At 45.3% G+C, this 27,366-nt stretch overlaps 1 pseudogene across 1 annotated transcript in view; it reads left to right on the top strand.

Moving 5' to 3' along the window:
- The first annotated feature begins 1,408 nt into the window (after nt 1-1,408).
- Nucleotides 1,409-27,366, top strand: part of LOC311328989 (7-alpha-hydroxycholest-4-en-3-one 12-alpha-hydroxylase-like) — a 44,892-nt pseudogene continuing 18,934 nt past the window's right edge. Inside the window, exon 1 of the transcript in view lies at nt 1,409-2,079. The product of the transcript in view is annotated as a 7-alpha-hydroxycholest-4-en-3-one 12-alpha-hydroxylase-like (transcript). The remainder of the gene's footprint in view (nt 2,080-27,366) is intronic.

The raw sequence follows: 27,366 nt of genomic DNA, 5'->3' as shown, positions 1-27,366 counted from the left end.
CTCCCTGAGTATATATGCCCTCCTGTTTCCTTTGTTCTCTGTCGGTTCATTGTCAATGTTAGTGCGTGTTTCCCCTGCGTTTCCTCCCGGTATTATTTTGGATATTAAAACCCATATTTTTGAACCTGAGCTGCTTGCCTGCCGTCTGCTTTTGGGTCCTACCTCCACCAGCCTCAAACCCTAACACGTCTCGTTTGTTTAGCCTGTTATGCAATTCAGTGGGCGAGTGAACCCAGGTAGTTGCTCAAACCTAGGAGTTTGCAACGGTTATACCAAAACTGATTTATTACTAGCTAAAGACAACTGTTATGACAACATTACAGCACCTTATCTCTGCCTCAGCAAACGTTTACGAGACCTAACGTTATAGCTAATACGTACAGCTCTGAGCTGCAACACCAGCACTAACATTACAGTTTACATAGGCATTTAGTAGGACGCAAACTAAACTATTATCATTGATACAACTCTGTACAGAAAAATAATTGTCGGTCAACATATTGTATTCCCTATTGTTCAATAACTTCAATCTTACTTCTGCTTAATCAAAATTCCCGCTGTTGCCGACAGTCGATGCTCGATGTGCTGCGAGCTGCTGAGCTCGCGAGGCCCTCGCTGGGTCACAGAGGGAGGGAGGGAGGGGGGGAAGTAGGCTACTGTACATTGTTGATTGGATAGCTTGCTGAACGCAGCTGTCAACCAGGCCTTAATTCCCAACCGTTTTGCTTCGCAAGTTGTGAATGGTAATTAAAAACTACAGTTTTCACTCTGTATTATTTTTGGTAGGGACAATTCGTGTTCCCGTGGCTTTGGTATGGACATGTCCATAGCGTCCATACCTAAAACTAGGCCTATGGCTGGATGACCAGTGAAGTCAGTCAAGGAGGAACCAGTACCGTCTTCAGAGTTTATAAGTTACATGACAAGCGATCAAAGACATCCCTTCTGAGAAACAGTGGCTTGGTATGCTATGGAAGCCCAGAGACAGGATGTACACATCTACTGTAGGTGTTGACTGTAGAAGCGCGCGTCCTCTGAGGTAAATGTGAACGATTTTCTGTGCGCGAGTAGCCTCGCGTCACCAGTCTCTCCTAGTGCGCGAGGCTCCGCAACAGTCATGTGACTGAAAACTTTAGTTGGTGCAGCGGTGGAGCAACACACAACAAACAGAACGCCGGTCTATGGCATGGATGTGGCGACATCGCACGCATACTTTATTACATGACTCTATTGGTACAAACATTTACCCGCCAGCGTGGCGGATAGCCTCTGAAATGTAGTCGCCAAATGGAAATTTTACCCGCCATTGGCGGGTGTTAATTTTCAGCCCTGAGCACAGTGTTTGACTAATACAGAGGAATATGAGCTGGAGAACAGATTAGCTCTGCGAGTAGCACAGGAGAGGACGATGGGCTTTCTGCTGCCATTCCTGCTTGCTCTGCTAGCCTTCCTCCTTGGAGGACTCTATCTCCTGGGGACCTTCCGTCAGAGGCGTCCCGGGGAACCCCCCTTAGATAAGGGACCCATTCCTTGGCTGGGCCATGTCCTGGAGTTTCGCAGGGATACTGCAAAGTTCCTGGAGAGAATGAAAAGGAAACATGGGGATATTTTCACAGTGCTGCTGGGGGGCTTTTATTTCACATTCGTCACAGAGTCATTTTCCTTTGGGACTATTGTGAAAGAAGCCCGCACAAAGCTGGACTTTTTCGAGTTTGCGAAGTATCTAGTTTTGAAAGTGTTTGGTTACCAATCCAACATCGAAGATGAGCACAAGATGTTGCAGATATCCAGCAACAAGCACCTGATGGGGGATGGTCTGGTGGTCATGACACATGCCATGATGAATAACCTTCAGAATCTGATGTTGCACAGTGTGGGGGCAGGCGAGGACCATCAAATCTGGATGGAGGACGGGCTTTTCAACTACAGCTACAACATCGTCTTCAGGGCGGGCTTCTTAGCTCTGTTCGGCAATGAGACCCCCAAGTCCTCGGGGAGCTCTTCTCTGAGTTCCGGAAGTACGACCAGCTGTTCCCCAAGCTGGCCTACGGGGTGCTGCTGCCGTCGGAGAAGATGGAGGTGGAACGTCTGAAGAGGCTGTTCTGGAACACGCTGTCGGTCCATAAGATCAGCACCAAAGACGACGTCAGCGGCTGGGTGCGCGATCAGCAGGAGATTAGGGAGGAGCACGGCATGCAGGAGTTCATGCAAGACAGGTACATGTTCCTGCTTCTGTGGGCGTCCCAGGGTAACACGGGGCCGTCAGCCTTCTGGCTGCTCCTCTATCTCATGAAGCACCCCTACGCCATGAGGGCGGTCCGGGCGGAGCTGGAGGACGTGCTGAAGGAGGCCGGGCAGGAAGTGAGGCGTGGTGGGCCGCTCATCGACCTGACCCGGGACATGCTGCAGAAGATGCCCGTCATGGACAGCGCCGTGGAGGAGACCTTGCGTTTGACCGCCGCCCCCGTCCTCACCAGGGCTGTGCTCCAGGACATGAGCCTCAAGATGGCCGACGGACAAGAGTACCACCTCAGGGGGGGCAACAGGGTGGCCCTCTTCCCCTACACCGCCGTTCAGGTGGACCCAGACATCCACCCCGATCCGCTCACGTTCAAATATGACTGTTTCCTCACACCAGACGGGGGCAAGAAAAATTATTTCTACAAGGGCGGGAAGAAGCTGAGAAATACAACATGCTTCAGTCATCAGTTTAGGTACAGGCTCAAGTTTTAGGTTTGAAAGCACACTTAGTTGTTAATCTAACCAAACTCACAGTAGTGAGTGAATATTTAAGGGGTAATTTGTTTGAGCGCACAACATGTCCTGATGAAGACTGACAAGGTCGAAACATGTTGACTTTTTAAAATTATGTAAGCCTGATACATTAAAGTCGCACTGAAGTGAAGAAAGCATTCTGTCCCATTTTGGTTCACATAATTGGTCATAGTGTTCACCTATTCAACGATGTATGCCAAAAAAATTACAAAATTCTACTTTTGTTGTAATCGTATATCAAAGTATATCATTTCTTACTTCCTGGAAAACGGTAGGTCACGTGCAATGACGACAACAGTTACCTTAGATTTTAGGCCAATAATCTCACAACATCCACCTGTCAATCAACGCTATCCTGCTATCGAATCTGTCTAAAATTCCTCTAAACATATGTCCCACCCTCACAGCTTGTTTGCATCGGAAATACGTAAAACTACGGAAGTTAGATGATCTCAAACGTCTGTTTCTGTGCGACTTTAAAGGTTTTTTAACATTACCACTTTCTTTCCGAATACTTATTCTGAGTGCCTGGATCTACTTTTGTTTTTGGATATTGCCTCCATTCCCAGTGATCCAAGAGCACCAACAACACTAATGGTTTATTTCACTTTTTGAGCACCTTGTTCCTCCCTGTTGTCTAAACTCATAGTAGCGTTCATCATTACAGTAGGTTATGCTTGAAATGTTGCCATATTCAATTATAAAGTATTTTAGATCATCATGTTACTGTGAAAACTGTTATACGTAGATTCACTCATATCTTATCATCTTTATTATAACAGTATTAAAAACTGAATTTCGATAAATTAGATCACCATTGCAATAAACATTAAAACTGAACATATGAATGTTTTGTGTGAGCCTTCCCGAGAGGGAAACAGCCTATAAACCTTTAATGAATGTATCCAAATGACCTTTGTCACCTTTAAGTATGCTCTAATCCAGGGTTTCCCAACCTGGGGTCCAGGCCCCCCTTAGGGGGGCGCCAACAATTTCAGGGGGTGCGCCAGCACAGCTTCAGAACTATGTAGCCAGGTGACCGTTAGGACGGCAGGCCAGTGAAGAACTGGCTACTCAGACAGGGACGCAAACCCCAACAAGATCCCCACTATGATGTCATCGGCCATGGAGAGGAAGCCATGAGGATGGAGGAGCATGTCTGTGAGACAGAGAGAGAGAGAGAGAGAGAGAGAGGAAGAGAGAGACAGAGAGAGAGACGTTACAGACGTGCTAGGGACATACTAGATGTTTCAATCACACACACAGACACAAACAAACACACACACACACAAACAAACACACACACACACACAAACAAACACACATACACACACATCATTGATTGATTGATAATTTCCTTAATAAGTCTGTACAGAAGTCTAGTGTTCACCTGTTTGTAGACCTCCTTGCCAACCCCATAACTGAGCATGTACTGAGATAGAAGAGAAATGAGGGGGGTGGGTTTAATCAACGGAAGAAAAAAAATGATGGTGCCCCTTTCTTTGTCACCATAGGGAACTCTCCTCTATACTGTTTATTAAGAGAGAGAAAGAGACAGACAGAGAGAGAGACAGAGATGATGCTGCCAGCTAAGGTTGCTGCTCCTAAAGTATGTGTGTGTTTGTGTGTGTCCATGTGTGTGTGAGTGTGTATCAGTCTATGTGTGTGTGTGCATGTGTGTGTGTCTGTCTGTGTGTGTGTGTGTCAGTCTGTGTGTGTGTGTGTGTGTGTGTGTGTGTGTGTCTGTTGGTGTCTATGTGAGTGTTTGTGTGTGTGTGTGTGTGTGTGTGTGTGTGTGTGTGTGTGTTGATAGATGGCTCACTGTGAAGCTCATCCCCTGACAGCGTCCCTGCTGCTTGGCCTTTCCGGGCAGAAGCAGGAGTTTGGGATGATTCCCCCAGTCCTCATAGCTGAACAGGCTGCAGAACTTGAACTGTGGAAGAGAAAACAAGGCACACACACACAGCGGCTTGTCACACAGCCAATCAGAACACACATATCTGCTGATGCATGTTTGTGATAAGAACCCTGTTAGACGACTGGTGTCTGGTGACTAGTGAGCCAGTCTGGTCTTGTTATTGTTCTGTTTGGTGCGCCAGACCTCAGATAATTTGAGGCCCTAATATTAGCTAGACAAATATTTGTCAAAGAATCATGTTATTGACATGTCACACAGCAAAATACATGATTATATCTGATGAAGGGCCAAAAAGCCTTGTATGTACGGCACTACAATATCATATAAATTCAACAAATTAATCAGAGACTATGAATCGTGTCAACATTAATATTCCTGCTACATTGGCGAAGCACTTAATTGTACCCCACTTACGCCTGATGTAATTTGCACACACAAACATACACAGACTGGACGTTCACACTGATTTGGAGGGGGGGGGGGGGAAATTCCATCAGGTGTAAGTGGGGGGCTCTGGGGAAGAAAGGTTGGGAACCCCTGCTCTAATCCATATTGTGACACTGTTCGACAGTGTATAGCAGGCCACCATGGAAATGGAGAAAAGTTAAATCTGGTGTTGTGATCTGAGGTTGTTTGTGGTTGTTTCTGGCACACAATACATTTCACACTACATCTACTATGTCATGAAAATGTCATTTTTTAAATCATGAACATTAGAGATTTATTGAGCAAGAATGTGCAGTGAATATGAGGAGAGCATGGCTGGCTTCAGATAGCTCTAAGTAAAAAAAGATAAATGTCGCAGCTTATTTACACTGTAGCAATCCTGGATGAACATATTAGTAGGCCTACATACTGTGATGGGAATGAGTTGTGGGACTCTGGACTGAGCATGGATTCACTGATTGACGGAATTGAACACAGGTGGGACTGATTGAGATGTAAGCAGACAACAGGCTGGTCAGATGAAGAGATGTAAACAAAATGAAGAAACGGTAACAGCTACAAATAAATACATAAATAAGTTTTAAAAAATCATGTCACAGCACAATGCCTGAGTATGTACTGTACATGTATTAGCATTTTTATTCTGCATCCCCCCTGGGCTTGAACTCTTGTTGAGTTACCTGCCATGTGAGAAGCCATAGATGGTTTCATACTGACTTAAGCAATCACAAGGGCTGCATGTAACTGTCACAGGTGCATTGAGGTTTCAGCAGTTTTCACAAAACCAAAGACTAAACAATAAAACCAAGGTATACACTCGACAAGTGAAGAAGAAAAGACAGAGCTTCTAAACTTACAGACTTACAAGATGGCACCGGAAACACCAGGGACTATGCACAGCTACAGCAAATGGAACAGACAAAGAACAAGATGGGAGCTACTGTACATGTAGACTAGAAATACTGTACACATACTAACGAGGCAGATGGAAACCAATCAAACAATCAGTGGCACAGGTCTCTCAATCAGAGACAATTTAGCCAGTTGTAGTCCTAGGTCCGCTATTGGGGCGGGGTTGCCAACAACAACAAGTACTGTACACATGTAAACATGTTGTCCCCCACCCATTATGCATGTTCCCTTGTGGTATCAAGCCCCCTGCTTCTCATTAGCCGTTTTTATACAGAGATCCCACTTTATTGCCCTGTAGAAGACCCCTCAATTTTCCAAGTGTGTATCTCTGCATGCCCAGAGACTTCCAGGGGGCGGGTCAACTGTCAATCAATTTCTACTTTGGCCAATCAGAGACTGACAATCGTCTTGTCAATCAAAAACTAATTTCGCCTGAAACGGTTGTCAATCACTTTTTAATTTGGCGAATCGCCTTTCTCTTAGGAGAGGGGCATGGTGGAAATGACGCTAGCTAATTAGCCAGCTGTCTACATTGACTTTGTTTGCTGGCTTGCTAGTTACGTAGGCCTAATGCAATTTGTTATGGAGTTAGATTGACTGGATTACATGACTGTGTGTGAGAGAGAGATTATATTTTTAATGCAAATCATGTAGCTTGAAAGACGTAATCACATCAACCTCCCTGATAAAAGCCTTACCAAGACTCCCCTTGGTATTCTCTTAGTAGGCCTATGATCAATGTAATGGCTTGTGGGTAGAGGCTAGCAATGGTCTACACTAGCCCAGGGGCAGGGGAGCATCACTAGCCTACTGATGCATAGCCAGGACTGGGATGCCCTCAGTGGAGGTCCCAAGTCAGTCTTCCAGTCATTCAGCCAGCCTGTCAGTAGATGTGCTCTACTTGTATTGATTTGTTCATACACTAGTATTCCAGCACGGGTTTTGTTCTTGAATGCTTCTGGTGACTAGCAGTTCTCTTAGCAACCTAATTTAATAATCCCTATTACTGTTTTCAGATCCACATAGGGGAAACATATGGCTGAGAGAGGAGTGTGGAGGAAAATCAACAGTACCACACACACACACACTTGCATAACCAACCAAGCAAGTTCTACCTTTCTATACCACAAATATAAGTTTGAGAACCTAGTATACATACAGACGGCCAAAGGGGGTTCTAATGTACTGACCTCCCGGCACAGGCCTGACCCTGCTGGCAAGCTGCCTTGGTCCTAGCCAAGGAACAAGCGTTTTAGCTTCTGCTCACCTGTATGCAGCTTATACCATGCTGACTGGCCTGGACTAGTCACCACATCCACAGTCTAGCCAAGTTAGAGATACCCTTGTGCATTTTACAAAACAAGTGTCATACAATTAAGGTCATCATTTGTGCAGCATGTGTGCTGTAAGTGTAAAGACAAGATACAGATCATTTTCTCCAGGTGTTATTGAATAGCTTGTAGACCACACTAAAACACTGGGCTGACAGTTCAGTTGTACAAGGCGGACCTGGGAGACCATTCAGGACACCTTGTTTGGGTCGAGGCTCTGCTTAGTCTGCTGGCCCAGGTGAACTATCAAACTGGATGTACTGACGCTGAGAATGGAGACACACACACATGACACAGCTGGCCGACACTTCCTGCACTCTAAGAGGTTAGGGTTAGGGCTAGACTGAATGTAGGTTGGCATAAAATAATACATAATATTATTTATTTTTAAATGGATGGAAAGATGCTGCCCATGCCTAGATCTTTAGGTCTATTCAGCATGTCTGTTCTCACCCACTGAGGTCCCATCACCAAACGTGAAGCCTCGGATACAATAATAAAACAGGGGCAGACAATGAAAGATAGAGAGAGACAGACAGACAGACAGACAGACAGATATGTGGACAGATAGGTTAAAAATTAGAACAGTTAGTGTTGTGATCAGACGGTACAACCAAAATGTCACCTCAGTGTAGTGATGCAGACAGAATTATGAACACCTGCTCTTTGCTTAGAAGGAGGTTATCATCTGCCCTCTGAAACATTCAGGACCAGGGCCGTACGCAGGATTTTTGTAATAGCGAGGTCATTTAGTTGTGGTGCTTCAATCTGATGCACTTTGAGAGCAGAATTAAGAGGCTAGATCTATAAAGAACAACACGCATCATATTGGATTCATATCATCTTTAACTGAGAGCAGTGGAGGTCATCCAGAGAGGACACAACTTAAGTGAATGTTGATGAGAACACACCATCTATTAGAAACATGAGACTAGCTCCTCCTGTCACCTCTCTCCCAGCCTGGCCTCCTCCACACTGATGTCCATGCTGGTCTCCTCCTGTCACCTCTCTTCCACTGTGTTGTCCATGTTGGTCTCCTCCTGTCACCTCTCTTCCACTCTTGTCCATGTTGGTCTCCTCCTGTCACCTCTCTTCCACTGTGGTGTCCATGTTGGTCTCCTCCTGTCACCTCTCCTCCTGTCTTTTGTCCATGTTGGTCTCCTCCCGTCACCTCTCCTCCTGTCTTTTATCCATGCTGGTCTCCTCCCGTCACCTCTCCTCCACTGTGGTGTCCATTTTCATCTCCTGTCCACAAATTAACAAAACATAAACATAAGCTATAAACACACACACACACACCCACCCATCCATCCATCCATCCATCCATCCATCCACATTATTTTTTAATCTTGCCAGGATCTAACTTAATGTAGCGTCTCTTTGGCTAACATCAGGTATCTCACCTCTCATCTCTATGTCCTCTCCTCCTGTCCCCTCTCTTCCACTCTCTTGTACCTCTTGGTTTCCTGTCAACAAATTATATATTTTTAACCGAACATAATCATGCATACTGTGTATATTTATACACACCTACATACCTGTCTATTTGTTTATCTATATACAGACATACAATTTATCCCGTTAATGTGCTTTTCCCATCATATTAAGTAAAGAGTAGGCAGTGTACCACCATCATCACCTCTTTCTTTTTGATCTTGTCCTCAACAGTTCGCTTTCCAAAGCTGAGCTTTGTTTGATGAAATCTTTTCATCTTCTCCCTCTCTTTCCCCCTCTCTCTCTCTCTCCGTCAGTGAAGAAAGCAAACACGGTCAACTGTTATGTGAATAACGGCCTCTGCTATAGTTGCAATGGAAAAGAGGGGGCTTCATTTCAACATGAATTTCAACCATTTACACGTCATTGACGATTTATCAGTCACAGACATGCAACGTGCCAGCAGTTGACTTGTGTGATTTACACTGTTCCTGAAGTACTGTCTGACAATAGGCTCTTTGCACAAGCTCTACTACTTCCTGAAATTCTACAGGCATTTTTATTTCCTGTCCTGTACTATTGGATGGAAGTGATTAATCAGGTGTGCGGCACAATGGTATAGGACAGGAAATAAGGATGCCTGTAGAATTTCAGGAAGTAGTGGAACTTGTGCAAAGCAAAGAGCCTATTGCTTGGCAACACCAAACGCCCAGTGTATGAGAAAATAAATATGATAGATTTCTTTGTAGCACTGCTGTTTGTGCATGTGCGCAGGTACACCGCTTTGCTAATGTTAACGTGGGTCAAGAATAGCCTACAATTAGCTAGCCACGTTGTGACGGCTATAGGTACCTGGATCTGGAGGAGAAAAGAAGGGAGCAGAGTTCAAGGACTATGCAAACACCTTCCCAGTCCAGTCCGCCTCCCCCTGCTGTTGGCTGTAGCCCTGGTTCTGGACCCGGACTCGGAACTGAATGGTTGATTGATCTTAAAATGACCTCATATTGGTATAATCACTGGTATGTAGGCTATGATTGGTTTGTCAAATAAAGGGAATTATTCGTTTTGTTTTTTCTTGGGTGGACTCAATCTTATTTGGGTCCCTAAATTGGGCCTCAGTCATCAAAACTTTGATTATAGCTTTAGGAGAGCATATTCAATCTTGCTAGAGATAAAAGCAATGAATTAAAATGGATTTAATAAGGATTTGTGCCTATTATTATTTCTCTCAGACTCAATAGCTGCAGCCCATAGATTACATGTTCTATAGGGTGTGTTAGGGTACTTATTTTCCAAAGTATGGTAAAATGAGCACTTGCGTTTTCATTTGCGTTTATGGTCTTCTAACATTACGACTAGTCTAGATCCTGCTGTAGCCTATTCATATCTACCTGGTTAGATTTCTATCTGAAGTTGGCTAGTTAATGTTAACTGGTGGTGTTATTAGCAAGCTGGCTGGATTTGGACCTGATCCAGGGCTCTTGTTCTTGTGCATTCCATTCATTTCAATATGAGAGGTGTGAACGGCCTATTGGTGGTATTTGGCGCAGCTGCACAGCGTCATTAGTTCATTTTCATTGATGTAGCTGGATTCAATCTATCTAAAACCAGGCGTCAGGGCCCAGATGTTACAGGACAAAGAGCTGTTGTGAATGTCCCTGGGCAGCATGGGGGAAACATCACCTTGTGTTCCTGGAAGAAGAAATAGTGTTTTGTGGTGTGTGGAAGCAGGTCTGTGAGCTTCAAGAATGTTAAGTTGGGGGAGGGGGAGAGCCCTTTCCACTAGCCCAGAGAGATAAGGAGGAGGAGGTCTTAAGATGAGGTCATTTTTGCTGAAGTATGAGACTCATTGTTTTCTGACCACACATTTGTACTCTGATATCCCTGCTCTGGAGATCAGACATACCTTGTGAGCTCACAATAAAATCATTTAAACATTCCTTGGTTTACAGAATATAATTACTAGATTGTTGATAATCACCCTGCAAAAATCTACATTTGGCCTTTGAGGGCTGAAAACATTTTCAAGAGGTTCCTACATCTGCAAGGAGTTCTCCATCACCATGCCACCCTAGGTCCATCCAATACTGCACACATGATCACGTTCTGAGGGGGTGGCAGCAGCTCAGGAGGTAGAGTAGCCGTCTGGGAGCCTCCAGTTCAATTCCAGCTATCTCCTCTGCTTCATTGACGTGTTCTTGAGTAAAACACTAATTTATCCCAATGAGGAGGCTAACACCAGCTGGCCACCATTGGTGAGTGAATGAGAGAAGATATTGTAAAGCGCTCTATGCTTTAGAAGTGCACTCCACTCACAATGACATATCTGGTGCTCTATATAATGCAGTTGTACAGGATGGAGCAGAGCAGCCCAGGTTTGTTGTCATGTGGGATAATGTTAGTTTCCACCTGGCTGCTCTGGTCTGGGACTGGTTCACCAACCACCATACATAACTTCACAGGTGGATACACCGTTACCCCCTTACTCCCCATTCCTCAGTCCCATTGAGGAATTATTTACACTTTGGAGTTGGAAGGTTTATGAACACCAACCATATACCCGCATGACTCTCCCTGGGAGCAGTGGAAGAGGCATGCAGAGACACTGAGGGGGGGGTCAGTCCAGGGTTGGATACTGAGGGGGGGTCAGTCCAGGGTTGGATACTAAGGTGGGGTCAGTCCAGGGTTGGATACTGAGGTGGGGTCAGTCCAGGTTTGGATACTGAGGCAGGCACACAAATGAACACACTCTCTACAGTACCTCTCTGAGGTTACACAATGTTTATTAAAAAGGTTAATGAAAAAAAAAAAAACATTCTGAAAAGTTAGAGTTTAAAATGGCATCCAACCAATGCCAACAGTCACAACAAATACATTTCCATCCCAGTTTGTGTTCCATGTCTGGTGCGCATCCACTGCTTTTAAAACAACCTAAAATCCAAAAAGTTAGGCTACTTACAATCTTCCAAAGAGATACAGTTGTAAGCCATGAACTCAACCAGGTATGTTGGAATTCATTTAAACAGTCCCTTTGCAATCACCATTTCATCTACTTTGTGTTGCAGTATTTTTTGTTTTATTCTTTCATGTTTTTAAAGCAATCGACTTTGACCAAGAGGACGAAATTAAGTCCATCCATTCACCCAATGTCATCCTTGAGCGCAGCATTCCATAGGCCTATAGGATAAGGCCTGCCGTATTATTCAGTTCACCAAGGATCTTCCTCAAGTTTCTCTTTTCATTTTCTCCAGTAATCCAAACTCCATATCCAATTCCTATTTTGATCATTGGCTCACACCTGAATAAACCAATTGCTTGTAGAATGATTACAGATCTGATTTCAGAATATTATTCCAGATTAAACTGTATAACATATTTGAGGGGTTCTTTTGCAAAAGCAAACATCTCATTTTACTGGCCTAATAGGTAACCTAAATCATGTTTGCCCATATCTGTGGTGCGGTTTAAAATAGTAGGCTTATTCATCTCTTGATGGTGATGTTTTAGAACGACACCATGCGGGACAGACAGTTGGCATATTCGTAAAAACATTCACATACCCTGATAGATATTAATTATTATTATCAAGTCTCATCATAATACGGGAGATATCGTGAGGGAATGGATGAAGGACTTAAAACTAAATGATTGTAAGGACTATATATCAGAACATCTGGACTGTATTTGAGTATTGAATAGAGATATTATTGAAAAAGAAAAGGGCATGAGTGCTGGGAAGTTCAGACAGGTGTGATCAAGGTGATATTTGGTCAGGAACAGGAAAGGCTGAGCTGGGGAGTCTACCCACACGTGTAGCAGCATACCTCAATATATATCTTATATAGCTATAGCTCAGTAAAAATATTGTAACTTTTTGCTAGTTACTTTTCTTTGAACAAGAGAATATTATTATTTGAGGTGTCTATTCTTATGTAGGTTATGATTTGAAGTGTCTACTTTTTGGGGGGAACATGAAAACATGGAATACAGTGAAATTACTCCTACGATATTATCCGCTTGTCTGATTAACTATAGTATACAGTAAGACACTATGTAGCTCAAACTCGTAAATCATCTGTTTGATTGTTATAAGGTGAAGTGAACACATAGTTACAATGTAACCCTATTCCTATAGTTTTTTTTTCTCAAAGGCCTCCGGATCTGCCTATTACACTAGAATGCATCTCCGGATTTCAAGCACCAAAACGTGGCACCGGACGTATCGATCTGCCTCCACAAAAACTCAGTAGTGTAATCCAGTCCTAAGGCTATGGCTATGACTTCTCTCCTGTATGAACACACTGGTGTGTCTTTAACTCTCCTGACCTAGTGAAGTTCTTTCCACACTGGACACAGTGGTATGGCTTTTGTAGGAGCCGCGTTTAGGTTTATGTTTATGTCCAGACTTGAGGCTTATTTGGGTGTGTCAGTGTGCCCCCCCTGTAGGTGGTGAGCGCTCCCGCATATAGGGGTGCATGCAACGCGCAGCATGAAGAAGGCGGATACAGCAGATACCGTCATTGACCTCAGCCTTAGTAGCAGGCACGGCCTCATGCCGAACATTTAAAGGAAAATGCTCGTTTTTGACAACCTGGACCTTATTTACGACATATTATAAGAAGTTTGACTCACCCAGATCACTTTTGTGTTGTTCGGAGGCCTGTAGAAGAAATTTAAAATCCAGCGCGAGCCAGTATATCCATGTAATGGCGGCGCACGGGGCATAGGGAATGCAGTTTCTCAAAATCCATTTTCGGCCGCTAAACGGTTGTTTTCATCAATCACATTGCATGAATCGACAGTTGATATTCCTCTACGCGAGCCATTCTTTCGGTTTTCAAATACGTGGTCTGTAGCCTCTGTAATATGATCTTTACAAGCCTCTCCCCCACTTGCTCCAGCACGCATGCGCACAGGCCAGCGCGCAGCCTGCTATTCTCCGGCTCACATTCTCTGCGCTACGATCGTAGTTGGTGCCGAGAAGATTGTCGTCGTCATTCGTCAGCAACAATCCGATCGTAGCGCAGAGAATGTGAGGGAGCATAGCCAGTGTAAAGATCATATTACAGAGGCTACAGACCACGTATTTGAAAACCGAAAGAATGGCTCGCTAACCCTAACCCTCCACAAGGAGATATCAGTCAGCGCCCAAGGGAGTATCGTATGCTAGTGCACATATTTGGTGCAGTGTCCTCCCCAAGTTGTGCAAGCTACGCCTTAAGAAAAACCGCCGACGACCATCAATGTGGTTTCCTCCCTCACGTAGCTCAGACAATCAGACACAACTTCTATGTAGATGACTGTGTAACGTCAGTGGCCACAGAACTAGAAGCTAGCCAGCTAGTGAAAGACCTCCGTGCCCTATGCAGTAAAGGAGGTTTTCAGCTCACTCAGTGGGTTAGCAATAGCCGGGCTGTTCTAGCCTCCATCCCGCAAGAGCAGAAGGCAAAGGGAGTTAAAACTTTAGATCTTGACAAGGATAGCCTCCCCATTGAAAGAGCTTTGGGGCTACAGTGGTGTGTCGACTCTGACACCTTCCAGTTCAACATCAAGCTCATGCAGAAGCCACACACCCGCAGAGGCATCCTTGCTGTTGTGAGCTCGATCTTTGACCCACTTGGCTTTCTGGCCCCTCTAATCCTCCCAGCCAAGCAGCTGCTACAGGAGCTCTGCCAAAGAAGTTTCGGGTGGGATGAGCCCTTACCCCAAGGTCTCTTGGGCCAGTGGACGGACTGGACAAACAGTCTTGCAAGCCTCGAGCATTTCAGTGTTGCACGTTGCTTGAAGCCTGAGGGCTATGGAGCCACAAAATGTACCCAACTGCATCACTTTGCAGACGCCAGCGAAGGTGGCTATGGGACAGTGAGCTACATCAGGCAGGTCACCTCTGAGGGAGTTGTGCATGTTACCTTTCTCGTAGGAAAGTCCAGAGTCCTCCCAATAAAGCAGATCACAATCCCACGACTAGACCTAGCAGCAGCAGCTCTCTCTGTGAAAGTGGACAGAATGCTCAGAAAGGAGTTACACCTCGACCTGCAGCCCTCAGTCTTCTGGACAGACAGCCAAACAGTTTTGAAATACATCCGGAATGACCAAACAAGGTTTAAAACATATGTAGCCAACAGAGTCTCACTCATCCGTGACAACACAGACCTGTCTCAGTGGAGATATGTGGGCAGCAAGGACAACCCTGCCGACGATGCCTCAAGAGGGCTAAGTGCTAGCAAGTTCATGCAACAAAGGAGATGGATACATGCCCCTGACTTTTTGAGGAAAGCAGAAGAAAGTTGGCCCGTGGAGGAAGTATTGGGCTCTAAGTCAGTGTCACAGGATGATCCAGAGGTCAGAAGAAACACTATCGTGTTCACCACAATGGTGAAGAACACTGAAACCCCCACCGACCAGCTTCTTTCCTACTTCTCGGTCTGGACAAGGCTCCTTAGAGCAGTGGCATGGTACCTTAAGCTAAAGAGCACTCTGATGTTGCTTACCAAAAGGAAAAAGGAACTTTCCTTGGGTCACGCTGCTACCCGCTCACACAGCCAAAAGGTGAGCGCGGAGCTCAAAACCTTCAGGACCACACTTGGTGGACAGCGCCTCACAGTGAAAGACATTTCACAGGCAGAAAGGTCCATCATCATTTATGTTCAGAGACAATCATTCTCTCTTGAAATGGCCACATTGGAAACAGCCCCGTCTAGTGTACGGAGGAGCAGTAAGATCAGCAGGCTAGATCCTATGCTAGATGAGGGCATCCTGAGAGTAGGCGGCAGGCTACATAGATCCGCAATGCCATATGAGACCAAACACCCCTGTATCCTTCCCAAAGATGCTCACATTTCAGCTCTCCTGCTCAGACACATCCACGAACGTTCTGGACACAGTGGTAGGAACCACATGCTTTCTGAGCTCCGGAGGAGATACTGGATTGTGAAAGGAAACTCAGCAGCCAGAAGCGTAACCTCAAAGTGTGTCGTGTGTCGACGTAGGAGAGGCAAAACAGAGGAACAGAAAATGGCAGATTTGCCACGAGAAAGAATCCTCCCTGACCTCCCTCCCTTCACCAATGTTGGATTGGACTATTTTGGCACGATTACAGTGAAAAGAGGAAGGAGTATGGTCAAAAGGTATGGAGCCCTGTTTACCTGTATGAGCAGTAGAGCTGTGCACTTAGAAGTAGCCTACTCGTTAGATACTGACTCATGCATTCATGCCTTGAGGAGGTTTATCTGCAGGAGAGGGCAGGTTAAGACCCTCAGATCAGACAACGGTACCAACATGGTGGGTGCTCAGGCCGAGCTCAAGAAAGCCCTGAGGTCGCTGGACGAGGGGAGAATTCAAGGTGCACTTCTTTCCGATGGAATCCAGTGGTCTTTCAATCCGCCAGCGGCCTCCCACCACGGTGGAGTCTGGGAAAGACTCATTAGGTCTGTCCGGCAAGTCCTAAACTCCACTCTCCATCAGCAAACCATCGACGATGAGGGCCTGCACACAATCTTCTGTGAGGCAGAGGCAATACTTAACAACCGCCCCCTCTCCACGGTCTCCTCAGATCCACACGATCTAGAGCCACTGACCCCAAACCACATCCTCCTGCTAAAAACCCAACCCATCCTTCCCCCTGGCACCTTTCAGAAATCGGACCTTTATGCCAGGCGCCGCTGGAAACAGGTCCAGTACATGGCTGACCTCTTCTGGCACAGATGGACAAAGGAATACCTTGTACTGCTCCAGGAAAGGCAGAAATGGACTCAAGTGAAGGACAACTTGAAGACAGGAGATGTGGTCCTGGTGGTTGACCCAACTGCCCCACGGGGCTCACGGCCATTAGGCAGGGTACTGGAGACCAAGCCTGATGGAGGAGGTCTGGTCCGTTCAGTCAAGCTCCAGACTAAAACTTCAGTCATTGAAAGGCCCATAACCAAGCTGTGCCACATCCTGGAGGCTGAAGATTGACTGGCTATTCAGAGGCCAGACCGAAAGACATCTATAAGGGATGTAATGTATATACTTTATTTGCCTAAACATATTAACCCTCTGTTTAATTCCATGGCTCCTTTTCATGTAGATATTTATGTAATTGATTCCGTAGAGAACAATTAGGGGCCGGTGTGTAGGAGCCGCGTTTAGGTTTATGTTTATGTCCAGACTTGAGGCTTATTTGGGTGTGTCAGTGTGCCCCCCCTGTAGGTGGTGAGCGCTCCCGCATATAGGGGTGCATGCAACGCGCAGCATGAAGAAGGCGGATACAGCAGATACCGTCATTGACCTCAGCCTTAGTAGCAGGCACGGCCTCATGCCGAACATTTAAGAGTTTCTATTTGTTTGTTATATTTATTTTGTGAATAAACGTCACCAAAGATCAACAGTCGACTCATCTCTGGCTCAATGGATTAATGGATGGATTTATTGAGGAATGGAGACAATGTTGACATAAGGAGAAAGGCTGTGAGTCTGACAACTGAACCCGCACTCCGAACGTAGTACAAACAATTGAACATTGGGGTTATAGGAAAAACCAATCTTTTGCCAGTTTTTTTTTCTCAAAGGCCTCCGGATCTGCCTATTACACTAGAATGCATCTCCGGATTTCAAGCACCAAAACGTGGCACCGGACGTATCGATCTGCCTCCACAAAAACTCAGTAGTGTAATCCAGTCCTAAGGCTATGGCTATGACTTCTCTCCTGTATGAACACACTGGTGTGTCTTTAACTCTCCTGACCTAGTGAAGTTCTTTCCACACTGGACACAGTGGTATGGCTTTTCTCCTGTATGAACACGCTGGTGTTTCTTTAAATCTCCTGAACTAGTGAAGTTCTTTCCACACTGGTCACAGTGGTATGGCTTCTCTCCTGTATGAACACGCTGGTGTATCTTTAAGTCACCTGACGTAGTGAAGTTCTTTCCACACTGGTCACAGTGGTATGGCTTTTCTCCTGTATGAACACGCTGGTGTGTCTTTAAATCTCCTGACGTCGTGAAGTTCTTTCCACACTGGTCACAGTGGTATGGCTTCTCTCCTGTATGAACACGCTGGTGTATCTTTAAATGTTCTGACCTAGTGAAGTTCTTTCTACACTGGACACAGTGGTATGGCTTCTCTCCTGTATGAACACGCTGGTGTGTCTTTAAATGTTCTGATGTAGTGAAGTTCTTTCCACACTGGTCACAGTGGTATGGCTTCTCTCCTGTATGAACACGCTTGTGTTTCTTTAAATGTCCTGACGTAGTGAAGTTCTTTTCACACTGGTCACAGTGGTATGGCTTTTCTCCTGTATGAACACGCTGGTGTTTCTTTAACTCTCCTGACGTAGTGAAGTTCTTTCTACACTGGACACAGTGGTATGGCTTCTCTCCTGTATGAACACGCTGGTGTGTCTTTAAATATCCTGACGTAGTGAAGTTCTTCCCACACTGGTCACAGTGGTATGGCTTCTCTCCTGTATGAACCCGCTGGTGTGTCTTTAAATGATCTGATCTAGTGAAGTTCTTTCCACATTGGTCACAGTGGTATGGCTTCTGTCCTGTATGAACACGCTGGTGTATCTTTAAATGTTCTGACGTAGTGAAGTTCTTTCCACACTGGTCACAGTGGTATGGCTTCTCTCCTGTATGAACACGCTGGTGTATCTTTAACTCTCCTGACGTAGTGAAGTTTTTTCCACACTGGTCACAGTGGTATGGCTTCTCTCCTGTATGAACACGCTGGTGTATCTTTAATTTTCCTGACGTAGTGAAGTTCTTTCCACACTGGTCACAGTGGTATGGCTTCTCTCCTGTATGAACACGCTGGTGTATCTTTAAATGTTCTGACGTAATGAAGTTCTTTCCACACTGGACACAGTGGTATGGCTTCTCTCCTGTATGAACACGCTGGTGTATCTTTAAATCTCCTGACGCAGTGAAGTTCTTTCCACACTGGTCACAGTGGTTTGGCTTCTCTCCTGTATGAACACGCTGGTGTATCTTTAAATATCCTGACCTAGTGAAGTTCTTTTCACACTGGTCACAGTGGTATGGCTTCTCTCCTGTATGAACACGCTGGTGTATCTTTAAATGTTCTGACCTAGTGAAGTTCTTTCCACACTGGTCACAGTGGTATGGCTTTTCTCCTGTATGAACACGCTGGTGTATCTTTAACTTTCCTGAGTAAGTGAAGTTCTTCCCACACTGGTCACAGTGGTATGGCTTCTCTCCTGTATGAACACGCTGGTGTGTCTTTACATTTTCTGATGTAGTGAAGTTCTTTCCACACTGGTCACAGTGGTATGGCTTCTCTCCTGTATGAACACGCTGGTGTATCTTTAATTTTCCTGACGTAGTGAAATTATTTCCACACTGGTCACAGTGGTATGGCTTCTCTCCTGTATGAACGCGCTGGTGTGTCTTTAAATCTCCTGACGTAGTGAAGTTCTTTTCACACTGGTCACAGTGGTATGGCTTTTCTCCTGTATGAACACGCTGGTGTATCTTTAATTTTCCTGACGTAGTGAAGTTCTTCCCACACTGTTCACAGTGGTATGGCTTCTCTCCTGTATGAACACGCTGGTGTATCTTTAACTCTCCTGACATAGTGAAGTTCTTTTCACACTGGTCACAGTGGTATGGCTTCTCTCCTGTATGAACACGCTGGTGTTTCTTTAAATGTTCTGACCTAGTGAAGTTCTTCCCACACTGTTCACAGTGGTATGGCTTCTCTCCTGTATGAACACGCTGGTGTATCTTTAACTCTCCTGACGTCGTGAAGTTCTTCCCACACTGTTCACAGTGGTACGGTCTTGGCTTGTCTGTGTCTCTCTGTCTCTGGGCAGTAGCTGGGGTGAGGGGGGTGTTGGAGGTGGGGATAGGGAGTGATTGAGAGGAGGAGGAGGAGAGAATCTCTGGTCTGATCTGTCTGCTTGAGAGACGAGAGAGAGAGACGTAGAGGTTGTCATGGCTCCTCTTGAGGTGCTTGTTGAGATAGATCTGGGAGGTGTAGGTGAATGGGCACACAGAGCAGGAGAACACCCGAGTCTGGGACAAGTCTGACATCACTCCTGGGAGAGTGAAAGACAAAGAGAAAAACATTAAAAAGGATTCTCACACCTGTATTACAAGTGCAAATACTGTATAGAGGGTTTATATGTATGTAACTAGTGGGGGGCGAAACACGACGACACCACAACTTCAGATTGAGGACAGGAGAGAGAAAGATATGCAAGAGGTTCCTCTGGCTGAGCTCGAGTGAAGGAGAGCGACAGAGGAGAGAGAGGAGTGAGAAAAAGAAAAAAGAGGAGAAAGGAGAGAAAACAAGCATGAATACATTGAAGCCCACGGCAATAGCTACCTTAAATAGCTAGAGTAAGCTAGCACTCCTAAAGATAAGTCAAGCTACCATGTTCCATGGCAACTAACAGCATTCCATTTTGTTCTGAACAAGTGTGCCTGCCTAATATTGGCAATTTGCGTGCCTCACAACAGCGATTTGCACAGCCACCATTGCAGTTCATGACATAGTGCCATCTGTATCGTTGCATCCATGAGTGTCCTGAATTTCACGCTGTATGCCCATGTCTTGCCTGCTGGCTGGCACCATGGGAAAAAGACAGAGGAGAGGAAGGATGGTAGAGGAGAGCTACTTGGACAGCGGTTATTATTATGACCAGCAGACCTCTGGTTCTTTCAGCTTTAAGGAAAGAGGTGGATGAGAGAGAGATGGAGAAGACAGAGGGAAGAAGAGTTGAGGACAGATACCTCTAGCGGTGCTCTTTTCTTCCCAGACGTAGTTGAAGGAGATGCTCTTGTATCTGTACTCCTGTCCGTACCAGACCAGCAGCTCCTTCCCGACAGCCAGCAGCCGCGAAACAGGATCCCTCCACGGTACTGAAACGCTACCAGGTTCTGCTCTTCCTCAGTACGGGCACAGTTCACATACCTGGGGGAGAGAGGGGGTGGTTTCATAAGAACAAACAGGTGAGGGAGGGAGAGACAGGAGGAAGGAAGGATGAAGGAAGAGAGGGAGGGAGAAAAAGTGGGTGAGATGTAGGGACTGACTGTATGGAGGGAGGAAGGGAGGGAGGGAAACTTTCAAGACTGGAGAGATGGTTTATTTTGAGTGAGAGCAGCAGAATAGATTCTGGAAATATGAGAAATGAGCATGTGTTCATATTTCTTCACCTGATTGTAATGCCTAATTATTCTACAGTTTACACATGCAAAGATCATCAAAGATGACACGATCTCTAAAAAGCCTGCCTATTGTTGTCCTGTTTAATTGTTCATGAAGTCTTTCCCTTAACATAGCCTTTTTATTTGCATCTCATTGTTTATAGGCCTCTGGATTCATTTCTAGTTGCTTCTCTATGAACTTCCTTCTGTTAGTTCTATCACAGTCCCTTACCATCTCTGGATCCTGCTGTTTCTGTCTCTCTAGTGACATGATGTTCATATGCGCAGTTTGACTTTTTGATCAGGGGGGAAGTCAGTCCCAGCCTACTTCTAACAATATAGATTAGGCCTACTTCTATCAATATAGCCTAGGCCTACTTCTATCAATATAGCCTAGGCCTACTTCTATCAATATAGCCTAGGCCTACTTCTATCAATATAGCCTAGGCCTACTTCTAACAATATAGCCTAGGCCTACTTCTAACAATATAGCGTGAGCGCAGCCAAATAGATTCTGGAAATCTGAGAAATGAGCATGTGTTCATATTTCTTCACCTGATTGTAATGCCTAATTATTCTACAGTTTACACACGCAGAGTCCATCTATTTGTAGGCATCTGGCATGACTTGCACACGGTCCTCCGTGGGAGCAGTGAAAACAAGTGCCAGGGGAATGCTCAAGTCCAAGCCATGCCAAACATGTACAAATATTGGGATTGCGATACATTTCACAGGAGAGCATATTGAGACTGGTAAGATTACACCCTGTGCTTCCCGTCTCAGTAAAGCACATTTTCACTAACACAAATCCCTATCCATCTATCCATCCATCCATCCAAGTATGCATGGATAACTATCTGTATGTCTTCTATATTTTACTTCAATTCAAAGGGCTTTATTGGCATGGGAAACATACATTTACAATGCCAAAGCAAACATCCCAAAAGGTCACAGAAATGTTATGGTTGAATTGAATGAAAAAGTAACTAATATTTACAAATGTATTTAAATGGTAACTTTAAAGTTTGTATGTACAGTGTGTATATGTATAGTGATCAGTGCGGTGTGCAGGGACACTGATAGAAGATTTTCAATCGTGGAACCAAGCCAACCAGCTATCTGATCAATCGTGACCACAAGTCCGTATGGTAGAAGCCATAGTGCGCCACAGACTGGAAGAAGAGGAAGAGGAGTATGCCCACATGATGTACAATATCCATGATGAAAAAAGAGTAGAGCCATACAGAGAGCAGATGGCAGTGAATGGATGCAACATTGAGTTTGAAGTAGACACTGGGGCAAGCCTGACTATAGTGAATGAGAAAACATACAGGAAGATGGGAGGGGGGAAACTCCACCATACAAGAACAAAGCTGTATATGTACACCAGAGATAGTGTAGGGGTGCTAGGCAAGATGTACACACAAGTCAGTTACAAGGGGCAGACCAGACAGTTGCCATTGATAGTGGTAAGAGGGGAGGGGCCAAATATCTTGGGGATAAATTGGCTAGAGGCCATTAGGCTAGACTGGAGGGCCATTTTCAGACTACATACAGGTCAGCAGCAGGAGTTGAGTGAGCTACTCTCACAACACGGAGAGGTGTTTAAGGTGAGCTGGGCAGTTTAGTGGGAGCTACAGCAAAGATCTCTGTTGACCCCGAGGCCAAGCCAAGGTATTTCAAAGCCAGGCCTCTGCCATATGCCCTCAAGGACAAAGTTGAGACAGAGTTGGTTAGATTAGAGAAGGAAGGCATCATAGAGCCTGTGAGTTTCCGAGTGGGCCGCTCCCATAGTTCCTATACTTAAACCAGACAAAACAACTAGAATATGTGGGGACTATAAAGTTACCGTGAATCCAGTGTCTAAGATAGATAACTACCCAATTCCAAAAACTGAGGACTTGTTGGCAGTACTGGGGGAGGACAGAAATTCACCAAACTAGACATGTCTCAGGCATACCAGAAACTCCCACGGGATGAAGAATCTAAGACGTTCACAACAATTAACACCCACCGCGGTTTATACCAGTACACCAGGCTACCCTATGGGGTGTCATCAGCCCCAGGCATAGGAGAGAGACATGTGTCTTCATGGCACCAGAGGTGGTGTACCTGGGATACAGGATCAACGAAAAAGGAATTCATTCCGTAGCAGATTAGTGTTGAATCTGGCTGATTTTCAAAGAAATATTGATTTAATCTGATCCTGTTAGCTATTTCTAAATTATTATGATCGACCTCTAAGTATGGCTGTAGCTGGTGTGTTCTGTAAGAAAACGGTGTCCCTCTTCCATAGACTTATGAGATAAAGATGACATTCTTAGGGCTGGTACATTCTGTGCTAAACAGCAATTGTTGTGGTTAGCGCCGAGGCGGCGTAGCTTATCTTGACCAAACAAGGCCACAGAAGAGACGAGAAAGACAGTCTTATCGGAGAAGAGACGAGGGGGGGTGACACCCGAACCATAAGAACGTTGCAACGAGACCAATGCTTTAATTTGAGTTCAGACAGCATACAGAGAGGTCAAGTGTACATTAGACTTTATGCCATCGTCTTTTGTATGTTAACCCTTCTGGAATAAACAGCTTTTGATGTCGCTCAAATCCTGTGTTGGAGAGATTAATTTGGAATACATCAGAACAAGGAGACACTGGACTGTGTGGTATTGTGTGAGATTGGGGGCCGTCTTTTATTGTAATCAAAACATAACGCAACGCAGAGCTTAATAAGGACAATGATAAAAGACAACGAAAGTCAACACAAGGTACAGGCCATTGCAAGCGCTCCACAGCCAACTGACCAGACACAGTTGAAGTACTTCTTGGGCTTCATGCTTAACTACAGTAGGACCCCACTAATCCCAACTTCAGAGATCCCAACCTCCCAGTCTACCGGACAGGCTTAAAAAACTTTTTTTTAGCCTGCTATCTGCTTACTGGTGGGATTTTCATTACAGTACTGTACTTAAATCTGTCATAGTAAACATGTACTGTATCCTACTGTGACCAAAACGGTGGTAGAGCAATTATCACACTTTCTCAAAAGTGCTAGTTTTGTCAACTTTTTGATCTGAACCATTGTATATGATCATAAGTAACCTTAAAACAGGGCTAAACATGATTTTTCCCTTTACTACTCCTTTAAGAAATTCCACCAGTATCTGTTTGGGAAACACTGCACCATTGTGACAGACCACAAACCACTGCTGGACCTCCTGGGAGAGTAAAGGCATCCCACACCTCGCCGCAGCCAGAATGCAAAGATGGGCACTGATTTTGGCAGCTTATGAGTACACCTTGGAGTATAAGGAGGGCTCAAAACACAGGAACGCCCTGCCGATCACGTCCGCTGCCACACCACGGGAAGAAGAGGTGGTAATGCTCATGGAGCACATGAATGGCACACCACTACAGGTAACGCAGATATGGGAGGGGACCCGGCGAGACCCCATTCTGTCCAGAGTACATCAGGCGCTGCTGCAGGACTCCTGGCCCTCAGAGTACTGCAACAACCCAGAAATGCAGCCATACATAAGAAGAAAAAAGGAAGTGAGCGTGGAGGAGGGGTGCATACTGTGGGGAAGTAGAGTGATAATCCCACCTCAAGGAAGACGAATCATGATTGAGGAGCTTCATGAAGCTCATCCGGGGGTGCGGGGGACTCACCAATGAAGTCTTTGGCCCGCAGCTACGTATGGTGGACAAACATGGACGCTGATTTAGAGTCCGCTGTGCGGGAATGTCATGCATGTCAGTCCTACCAAGCCCCCCCTGCAACAGCACCGCTACACCTGTGGGAGTGGCCAGACCAACCATGGATGAGGCTGCCTCTGGACTTCTGTGGGCCAGTATTGGGGAAGATGCTCCTCATCGTCGTAAATGCCTATTCAAAATGGATCGAGGCTCACCCAATGTCGTCTATTACTTCATCCATGACTATCGAGAGACCGAGAAGCATTTTTGCCACCCCTGCAGTGATTGTCAGTGATAATGGGACAAGTCTGGTCAGTGCAGAGTTCAAGAACTTCCTACAAAAGAATGGCATACAGCATGTCACAACAGCACCATACCACCCGTCCTCAAATGGCTGTGCAGAGCGGGCGGTCAAGGAGGGACTCAAGAAGGTGGGGGAAGTTAGTCTGGAGACAAAGCTATCCAGGTTCCTGTTCAAGTACAGATCAACCCCCCAGACCACCACGGGAGCCACGCCAGCTGAGCTGCTCATGAACCGCAGGATCAGGTCTCGGCTAGATCAGGTGCGTCCCTCGCTATTTACAAGTGTCTGATTGAGTCTAAGTGAGGGGATACTCAGGTCAAGGTCAAGGTCAACTTTATTTATAAAGCACGTTTAAAATCAACCGAAGTTGCACCAAAGTGCTGTACAATATATAAAATAAACTAAAACAAAAAACAGAATAAAGTGCACATAATCACAGAACAATAAAAGGACAGGACACAAACAGGACAGGGGATGTAGGCTATCAGGCCTCAAAAGCCAGTGAAAACAAGTGCGTTTTAAGCTGAGACTTAAAGAGCCCTAGGTTCTGTGCGTGTCTAATGTGTGGAGGGAGGCTGTTCCAGAGCTTTGGGCCAGCCACCGCAAAAGCTCGGTCACCCTTGGTCTTAAGTCTCGATCTAGGGACTATTAAAAGAGTCTCGGAGGAGGACCTCAGGCCCGAAGTGGATTCCGGCAACTTATAGAGAGGACCGGTCCAGTCTCTTGGAGAGTGAAAACACTGGATGGGAAACTGGTGAGACGACATCAGGATCAGATACGGCCATGTTATGATCACAACCTGGCTGACCCCTGTCTCTAAGAGGAGAGTGTTCCTGTGGACACAACAGAGCAAGAACTAGAAAATCAGGCACACGAGGTAGTATGGGCACCGCCACAAGAAGCAGAGGATCCAGGCATACTGGTGCCGCCAGCAGAACTAGAGAATCCAGCACCAGATGCAGTGGCACCGGGGCCTCCAGACATTGGGGTTTTGGGAAATTGTTACCCAGTGAGAACTAGACAGGCACCCACGTATCTCAAGGACCAAGTGGTAGCAGGGGCTGAATAATCCCCTCGTAGAATCAGACTAGGTTTAAGTGAATTTGTTCAGCACATAAAAGAAGGATTTTTGTAGACTATGGGGGGAGGAATGTTGTAATGTTCTGATTCATGTTGTATGTTATATTCAGTCAGGCAGTCAGGTGATATAAGGAGAGGGGCTTAATGTAGAGGGGGACCGGAAGTAACGTTCAGCAAGAAGATAACCACCAGAATGCGTAGTAATGGAGTCTGAAGTGCAGAATGCAATAAAGAGTAAATAACTTTGAGAGTGTATCATCCTTGACTTTATTACAGTAATTGTATAGCAACATGTAAACCTCAGTTGCTGGCGGTCCATCTGATGCCTGACCAGCCTCAGTGCAAATGTATAACTATGTGTGTGTTTATTCTATCCAGAATAAATCAGCCTTCAGCAGCAAGAAGTGGTCCAGCTATTTAATACACAATGCAGAAACACATGCGTACAAGACCGTCACATCAGCAATTTTTTTTGAGTCAGCACAGGTGGTGGCCTCTAGATTTGCTTATGAATTACGTTATACGGCCATGCTCTCCACTTAATATCACCAGCGAATAAAAGAAGTGAACGCACGCAGCAACGACCAGCAACAGAGAAATTCACTGAAAACAGACCGCATGTCGGTATGTTCGCTTCACGCGCTTCCCTCTCAACATGGTCATACAAAACAGCTTGCTGAATTCCGAAAAGATGAATAAACTATTCTGTTTTCGATTCAAATGTGTAGCTATATGACCCTCCCCTGGACTCAAATTAAAAAGAACAGTAACACTCTCCTGGACTCAAATTCAAAAGAACAGTAACCCTCTCCTGGACTCAAATTCAAAAACAGTCGTCTAACCCTCCCTTGTTCATTCGAAGTTCACTTCCTAAACCGAAGCCCCAAACGGCTTCGCTCTAATCTTTCAAAAATAAAAAACAACATACAACTTACCGAATTGAGGATTGTCGTAGCCTACAGTGAAAGGCTAGTGAGTAGGTTGTGACGGAATCTTAACAGGCTTTACAAACAATGTTCGGCTGTGAAAAGTTTCCAAGGTAGAGAGAGACACAAATTACGAACACAATTTATATACACTTTTGGTGACTGCTAGTCTTTTCAATGCTCTTAACCAATCGGTGAAAGCCGGGAACAATGACGCGTTTCACTGTTCAGACTCTGCAGGCCCGGAGACTTCGAGGGGGCGGGTCAACTGTCAATCAATTTCTACTTTGGCCAATCAGAGGCTGACAATCGTCTTGTCAATCAAAAACTCATTTTGCCTGAAACGGTTGAATCACTTTTTATTTGGCGAATCTTCTTTCTCTTAGGAGAAGGGGTG

This window comes from Borostomias antarcticus, assembly GCF_949987555.1.
Source record: "Borostomias antarcticus genome assembly, contig: scaffold_126, whole genome shotgun sequence".
In the NCBI taxonomy this organism is placed as follows: domain Eukaryota; kingdom Metazoa; phylum Chordata; class Actinopteri; order Stomiiformes; family Stomiidae; genus Borostomias; species Borostomias antarcticus.
This window is presented reverse-complemented; position numbering and strand designations above follow the sequence as displayed.